The 6,000-nt window shown below is 31.2% G+C and overlaps 2 non-coding genes across 2 annotated transcripts; both read right to left on the bottom strand.

Moving 5' to 3' along the window:
* Nucleotides 1-2,248: 2,248 nt before the first annotated feature.
* Nucleotides 2,249-2,321, bottom strand: TRNAM-CAU (transfer RNA methionine (anticodon CAU)). Its single transcript has one exon. It is a non-coding gene; the product is annotated as a tRNA-Met (tRNA).
* Nucleotides 2,322-4,486: 2,165 nt separating this feature from the next.
* On the bottom strand, nucleotides 4,487-4,559 carry TRNAM-CAU (transfer RNA methionine (anticodon CAU)). Its single transcript has one exon. It is a non-coding gene; the product is annotated as a tRNA-Met (tRNA).
* Nucleotides 4,560-6,000: the final 1,441 nt, after the last annotated feature.

Here is a 6,000-nt window from a genome sequence, read left to right as displayed (position 1 = left end):
ATATAAAAAGACATCAACAAGTTCCCTGAATCAATATCACATTTGAAAAAGCTGGTTTTAAGCACACTGTAACTATGTCCTATATCAATGTCTATATATAATAGAATAATATATACAATATATAATAATATCTGTAGTGCTGGAATATAGTGCAGGAATATTGTGCTGGACGATTTATCAAGAATCTCTATCTTTCTCTAGAATAGATATCCTTCTATTTTTCAATAAAACACTTTTTTGCTAAATAAAAATAAATAAATAAAAAAAAAATACCCAATACTGACACATTGTAACAGATTATTTTAAACTTTGCCCACCAAGCTGAACCTGTCATAACTGACCATTCATGTTCAATCTTTTTTAATTTACCCTGTTCCTCTTGAGAAACAATTTCTCCTTCTTTTAATTGTTTTTCTAGAACTGGAAGTTAACCTTCTTCTTTCTTAATTTCTTCAGTCCATTTCTCCCAAGGAAACTCATTTATTTTAGATATATTAAATTGTAATAGAAGTATATTTAGATCTCGCGAGAGAATTTGTGACATATTGACCTGGATCTCATGTAAATATATTCCTATTGGATTTCCTCTAATACAATAATATATTTTAATAAAACATTGGGAAAGTTTACACATAGGAAATTATTCTTTCACTATTTCATTATTCTCAATACGACCTAAAATGAAGTGTGATTATGAAAGCATGAGTGATAAATAATCTTGGCCTGGTGTGATAAACAAATTAATTTAGAATTCAAATGTAAACAAGCAATAAGATTTACATGTTCAAATCTTGATGGAATGGTGTAAAAAAAAATCAGGACATTGGAGATTAGAAAATAATAATTGAGTATTGCTAATGGGTATTCCTTGCACTGTCATAGGAAGTAAAACTCTTTCTTTTCCTAGTATGGGTATTAAAGAATTATTTGTACATACATAATTTTTACATTCCAACCACGTATTTACCCTTAAATCTGAATACACATTTTTCAGGCAAACGTTGTCGTATTCCTAGGATGCCATACACCCTTGTACTTTTTTCCCAATAGTAATAGAAATAAAAGACTTTTGTTCTTTTTCCTAACAAGTGAAAACATATTTAGTCCCATAGGTGATTCTTTGCTTTAAAACACAATATTTTTGCATATTTAGAGCCCAGCTGACTACATACATTGGATATATAATCAACAGTGCCACCATGTAGTAGGTATTGTTACCAATATTGTCCTGGAACAGGATTGCATATTTTCTGTATATTTGTCTCTGCTCTCACACTGTCAGCTCTCCCCAGGGAAGTTACATGTTTTTTCCCAGCTCTGAAGAAGCCAGAGCTGTGTATATTGCAACATAGTTGTTACAAGTAATACCCTTTACACAGCTTCTAGTCAGTTGCCCTGGCAACCTCCCATAGCTCATATTTGAGTATGTTTTAGTCCTCGCCCCCTGCTTTATCTGCATATTGTTATGCCCCTTAGTGTGTTCCTGTTTGTCAGGAAAGTGTGCTCCCTCTTTTCAACAAGCAGCCAAAGTGAGTAGACACATCTTCCACTGCTCCCTCAGAAAGGAAATCCATATTTACCTGTATAATTACAGGAAGAAGGATCACATTGGATCTGTCGTAACCTGGATCTGTGTATTCTGTGTATTCTGTGTATTCTGTGTTTTCTGTGTATTCTGTGTATTCTGTGTTTTCTGTGTTTTCTGTGTTTTCTGTGTTTTCTGTGTTTTCTGTGTTTTCTGTGTTTTCTGTGTTTTCTGTGTTTTCTGTGTTTTCTGTGTTTTCTGTGTTTTCTGTGTTTTCTGTGTTTTCTGTGTTTTCTGTGTTTTCTGTGTTTTCTGTGTTTTCTGTGTTTTCTGTGTATATTTTATTACAGACTAGTCTGAACAAGAAATATAAATATTCTGTTTCTCATGTGAATAACATTGATATATTCATACAAAATACAAACTATTTACTACCATAAATGCAAATGTGACCAAAAAAGAAATACATTTGTATTACATAATAAAAAAAATAATAATGTGAAGGTATGAAATAGAAAAAGGTTAATGTGAATGAACTTAAAATGTATTGAATAATAAATGTGTTAAGATATTTTTAAGACACTAATCAGATATTATAATTAACAATGGTAACATAAAAGTCATACAAAAATATTCATACAAAATACAAAATATTTACTTCTATAAATGCAAATGTGAACAAAAAGGAAATTAATTTGTATTAAAAAAATAAATGAAAAATAATGCCCCATGTGAGGATCGAACTCACGACCTTCAGATTATGAGACTGACGCGCTACCTACTGCGCTAACGAGGCATATAAAAATACATCAACAAGTTCCCTGAATCAATATCACATTTGAAAAAGCTGGTTTTAAGCACACTGTAACTATGTCCTATATCAATGTCTATATATAATAGAATAATATATACAATATATAATAATATCTGTAGTGCTGGAATATAGTGCAGGAATATTGTGCTGGACGATTTATCAAGAATCTCTATCTTTCTCTAGAATAGATATCCTTCTATTTTTCAATAAAACACTTTTTTGCTAAATAAAAATAAATAAATAAAAAAAAAAATACCCAATACTGACACATTGTAACAGATTATTTTAAACTTTGCCCACCAAGCTGAACCTGTCATAACTGACCATTCATGTTCAATCTTTTTTAATTTACCCTGTTCCTCTTGAGAAACAATTTCTCCTTCTTTTAATTGTTTTTCTAGAACTGGAAGTTAACCTTCTTCTTTCTTAATTTCTTCAGTCCATTTCTCCCAAGGAAACTCATTTATTTTAGATATATTAAATTGTAATAGAAGTATATTTAGATCTCGCGAGAGAATTTGTGACATATTGACCTGGATCTCATGTAAATATATTCCTATTGGATTTCCTCTAATACAATAATATATTTTAATAAAACATTGGGAAAGTTTACACATAGGAAATTATTCTTTCACTATTTCATTATTCTCAATACGACCTAAAATGAAGTGTGATTATGAAAGCATGAGTGATAAATAATCTTGGCCTGGTGTGATAAACAAATTAATTTAGAATTCAAATGTAAACAAGCAATAAGATTTACATGTTCAAATCTTGATGGAATGGTGTAAAAAAAAATCAGGACATTGGAGATTAGAAAATAATAATTGAGTATTGCTAATGGGTATTCCTTGCACTGTCATAGGAAGTAAAACTCTTTCTTTTCCTAGTATGGGTATTAAAGAATTATTTGTACATACATAATTTTTACATTCCAACCACGTATTTACCCTTAAATCTGAATGATTTAGAACAAATACACATTTTTCTGGCAAACGTTGTCGTATTCCTAGGATGCCATACACCCTTGTACTTTTTTCCCAATAGTAATAGAAATAAAAGACTATTTGTTCTTTTTCCTAACAAGTGAAAACATATTTAGTCCCATTGGTGATTCTTTGCTTTAAAACACAATATTTTTGCATATTTAGAGCCCAGCTGACTACATACATTGGATATATAATCAACAGTGCCACCATGTGGTAGGTATTGTTACCAATATTGTCCTGGAACAGGATTGCATATTTTCTGTATATTTGTCTCTGCTCTCACACTGTCAGCTCTCCCCAGGGAAGTTACATGTTTTTTCCCAGCTCTGAAGAAGCCAGAGCTGTGTATATTGCAACATAGTTGTTACAAGTAATACCCTTTACACAGCTTCTAGTCAGTTGCCCTGGCAACCTCCCAAAGCTCATATTTGAGTATGTTTTAGTCCTCGCCCCCTGCTTTATCTGCATATTGTTATGCCCCTTAGTGTGTTCCTGTTTGTCAGGAAAGTGTGCTCCCTCTTTTCAACAAGCAGCCAAAGTGAGTAGACACATCTTCCACTGCTCCCTCAGAAAGGAAATCCATATTTACCTGTATAATTACAGGAAGAAGGATCACATTGGATCTGTCGTAACCTGGATCTGTGTATTCTGTGTTTTCTGTGTATTCTGTGTATTCTGTGTTTTCTGTGTTTTCTGTGTTTTCTGTGTTTTCTGTGTTTTCTGTGTTTTCTGTGTTTTCTGTGTTTTCTGTGTTTTCTGTGTTTTCTGTGTATATTTTATTACAGACTAGTCTGAACAAGAAATATAAATATTCTGTTTCTCATGTGAATAACATTGATATATTCATACAAAATACAAACTATTTACTACCATAAATGCAAATGTGACCAAAAAAGAAATACATTTGTATTACATAATAAAAAAAATAATAATTTGAAGGTATGAAATAGAAAAAGGTTAATGTGAATGAACTTAAAATGTATTGAATAATAAATGTGTTAAGATATTTTTAAGACACTAATCAGATATTATAATTAACAATGGTAACATAAAAGTCATACAAAAATATTCATACAAAATACAAAATATTTACTTCTATAAATGCAAATGTGAACAAAAAGGAAATTAATTTGTATTAAAAAAATAAATGAAAAATAATGCCCCATGTGAGGATCGAACTCACGACCTTCAGATTATGAGACTGACGCGCTACCTACTGCGCTAACGAGGCATATAAAAAGACATCAACAAGTTCCCTGAATCAATATCACATTTGAAAAAGCTGGTTTTAAGCACACTGTAACTATGTCCTATATCAATGTCTATATATAATAGAATAATATATACAATATATAATAATATCTGTAGTGCTGGAATATAGTGCAGGAATATTGTGCTGGACGATTTATCAAGAATCTCTATCTTTCTCTAGAATAGATATCCTTCTATTTTTCAATAAAACACTTTTTTGCTAAATAAAAATAAATAAATAAAAAAAAAATACCCAATACTGACACATTGTAACAGATTATTTTAAACTTTGCCCACCAAGCTGAACCTGTCATAACTGACCATTCATGTTCAATCTTTTTTAATTTACCCTGTTCCTCTTGAGAAACAATTTCTCCTTCTTTTAATTGTTTTTCTAGAACTGGAAGTTAACCTTCTTCTTTCTTAATTTCTTCAGTCCATTTCTCCCAAGGAAACTCATTTATTTTAGATATATTAAATTGTAATAGAAGTATATTTAGATCTCGCGAGAGAATTTGTGACATATTGACCTGGATCTCATGTAAATATATTCCTATTGGATTTCCTCTAATACAATAATATATTTTAATAAAACATTGGGAAAGTTTACACATAGGAAATTATTCTTTCACTATTTCATTATTCTCAATACGACCTAAAATGAAGTGTGATTATGAAAGCATGAGTGATAAATAATCTTGGCCTGGTGTGATAAACAAATTAATTTAGAATTCAAATGTAAACAAGCAATAAGATTTACATGTTCAAATCTTGATGGAATGGTGTAAAAAAAAATCAGGACATTGGAGATTAGAAAATAATAATTGAGTATTGCTAATGGGTATTCCTTGCACTGTCATAGGAAGTAAAACTCTTTCTTTTCCTAGTATGGGTATTAAAGAATTATTTGTACATACATAATTTTTACATTCCAACCACGTATTTACCCTTAAATCTGAATACACATTTTTCAGGCAAACGTTGTCGTATTCCTAGGATGCCATACACCCTTGTACTTTTTTCCCAATAGTAATAGAAATAAAAGACTTTTGTTCTTTTTCCTAACAAGTGAAAACATATTTAGTCCCATAGGTGATTCTTTGCTTTAAAACACAATATTTTTGCATATTTAGAGCCCAGCTGACTACATACATTGGATATATAATCAACAGTGCCACCATGTAGTAGGTATTGTTACCAATATTGTCCTGGAACAGGATTGCATATTTTCTGTATATTTGTCTCTGCTCTCACACTGTCAGCTCTCCCCAGGGAAGTTACATGTTTTTTCCCAGCTCTGAAGAAGCCAGAGCTGTGTATATTGCAACATAGTTGTTACAAGTAATACCCTTTACACAGCTTCTAGTCAGTTGCCCTGGCAACCTCCCATAGCTCATATTTGAGTATGTTTTAGTCCTCGC

The sequence above is a fragment of the Ascaphus truei genome, unplaced genomic scaffold (genome assembly GCF_040206685.1).
Source record: "Ascaphus truei isolate aAscTru1 unplaced genomic scaffold, aAscTru1.hap1 HAP1_SCAFFOLD_325, whole genome shotgun sequence".
Taxonomy (NCBI): domain Eukaryota; kingdom Metazoa; phylum Chordata; class Amphibia; order Anura; family Ascaphidae; genus Ascaphus; species Ascaphus truei.
This window is presented reverse-complemented; position numbering and strand designations above follow the sequence as displayed.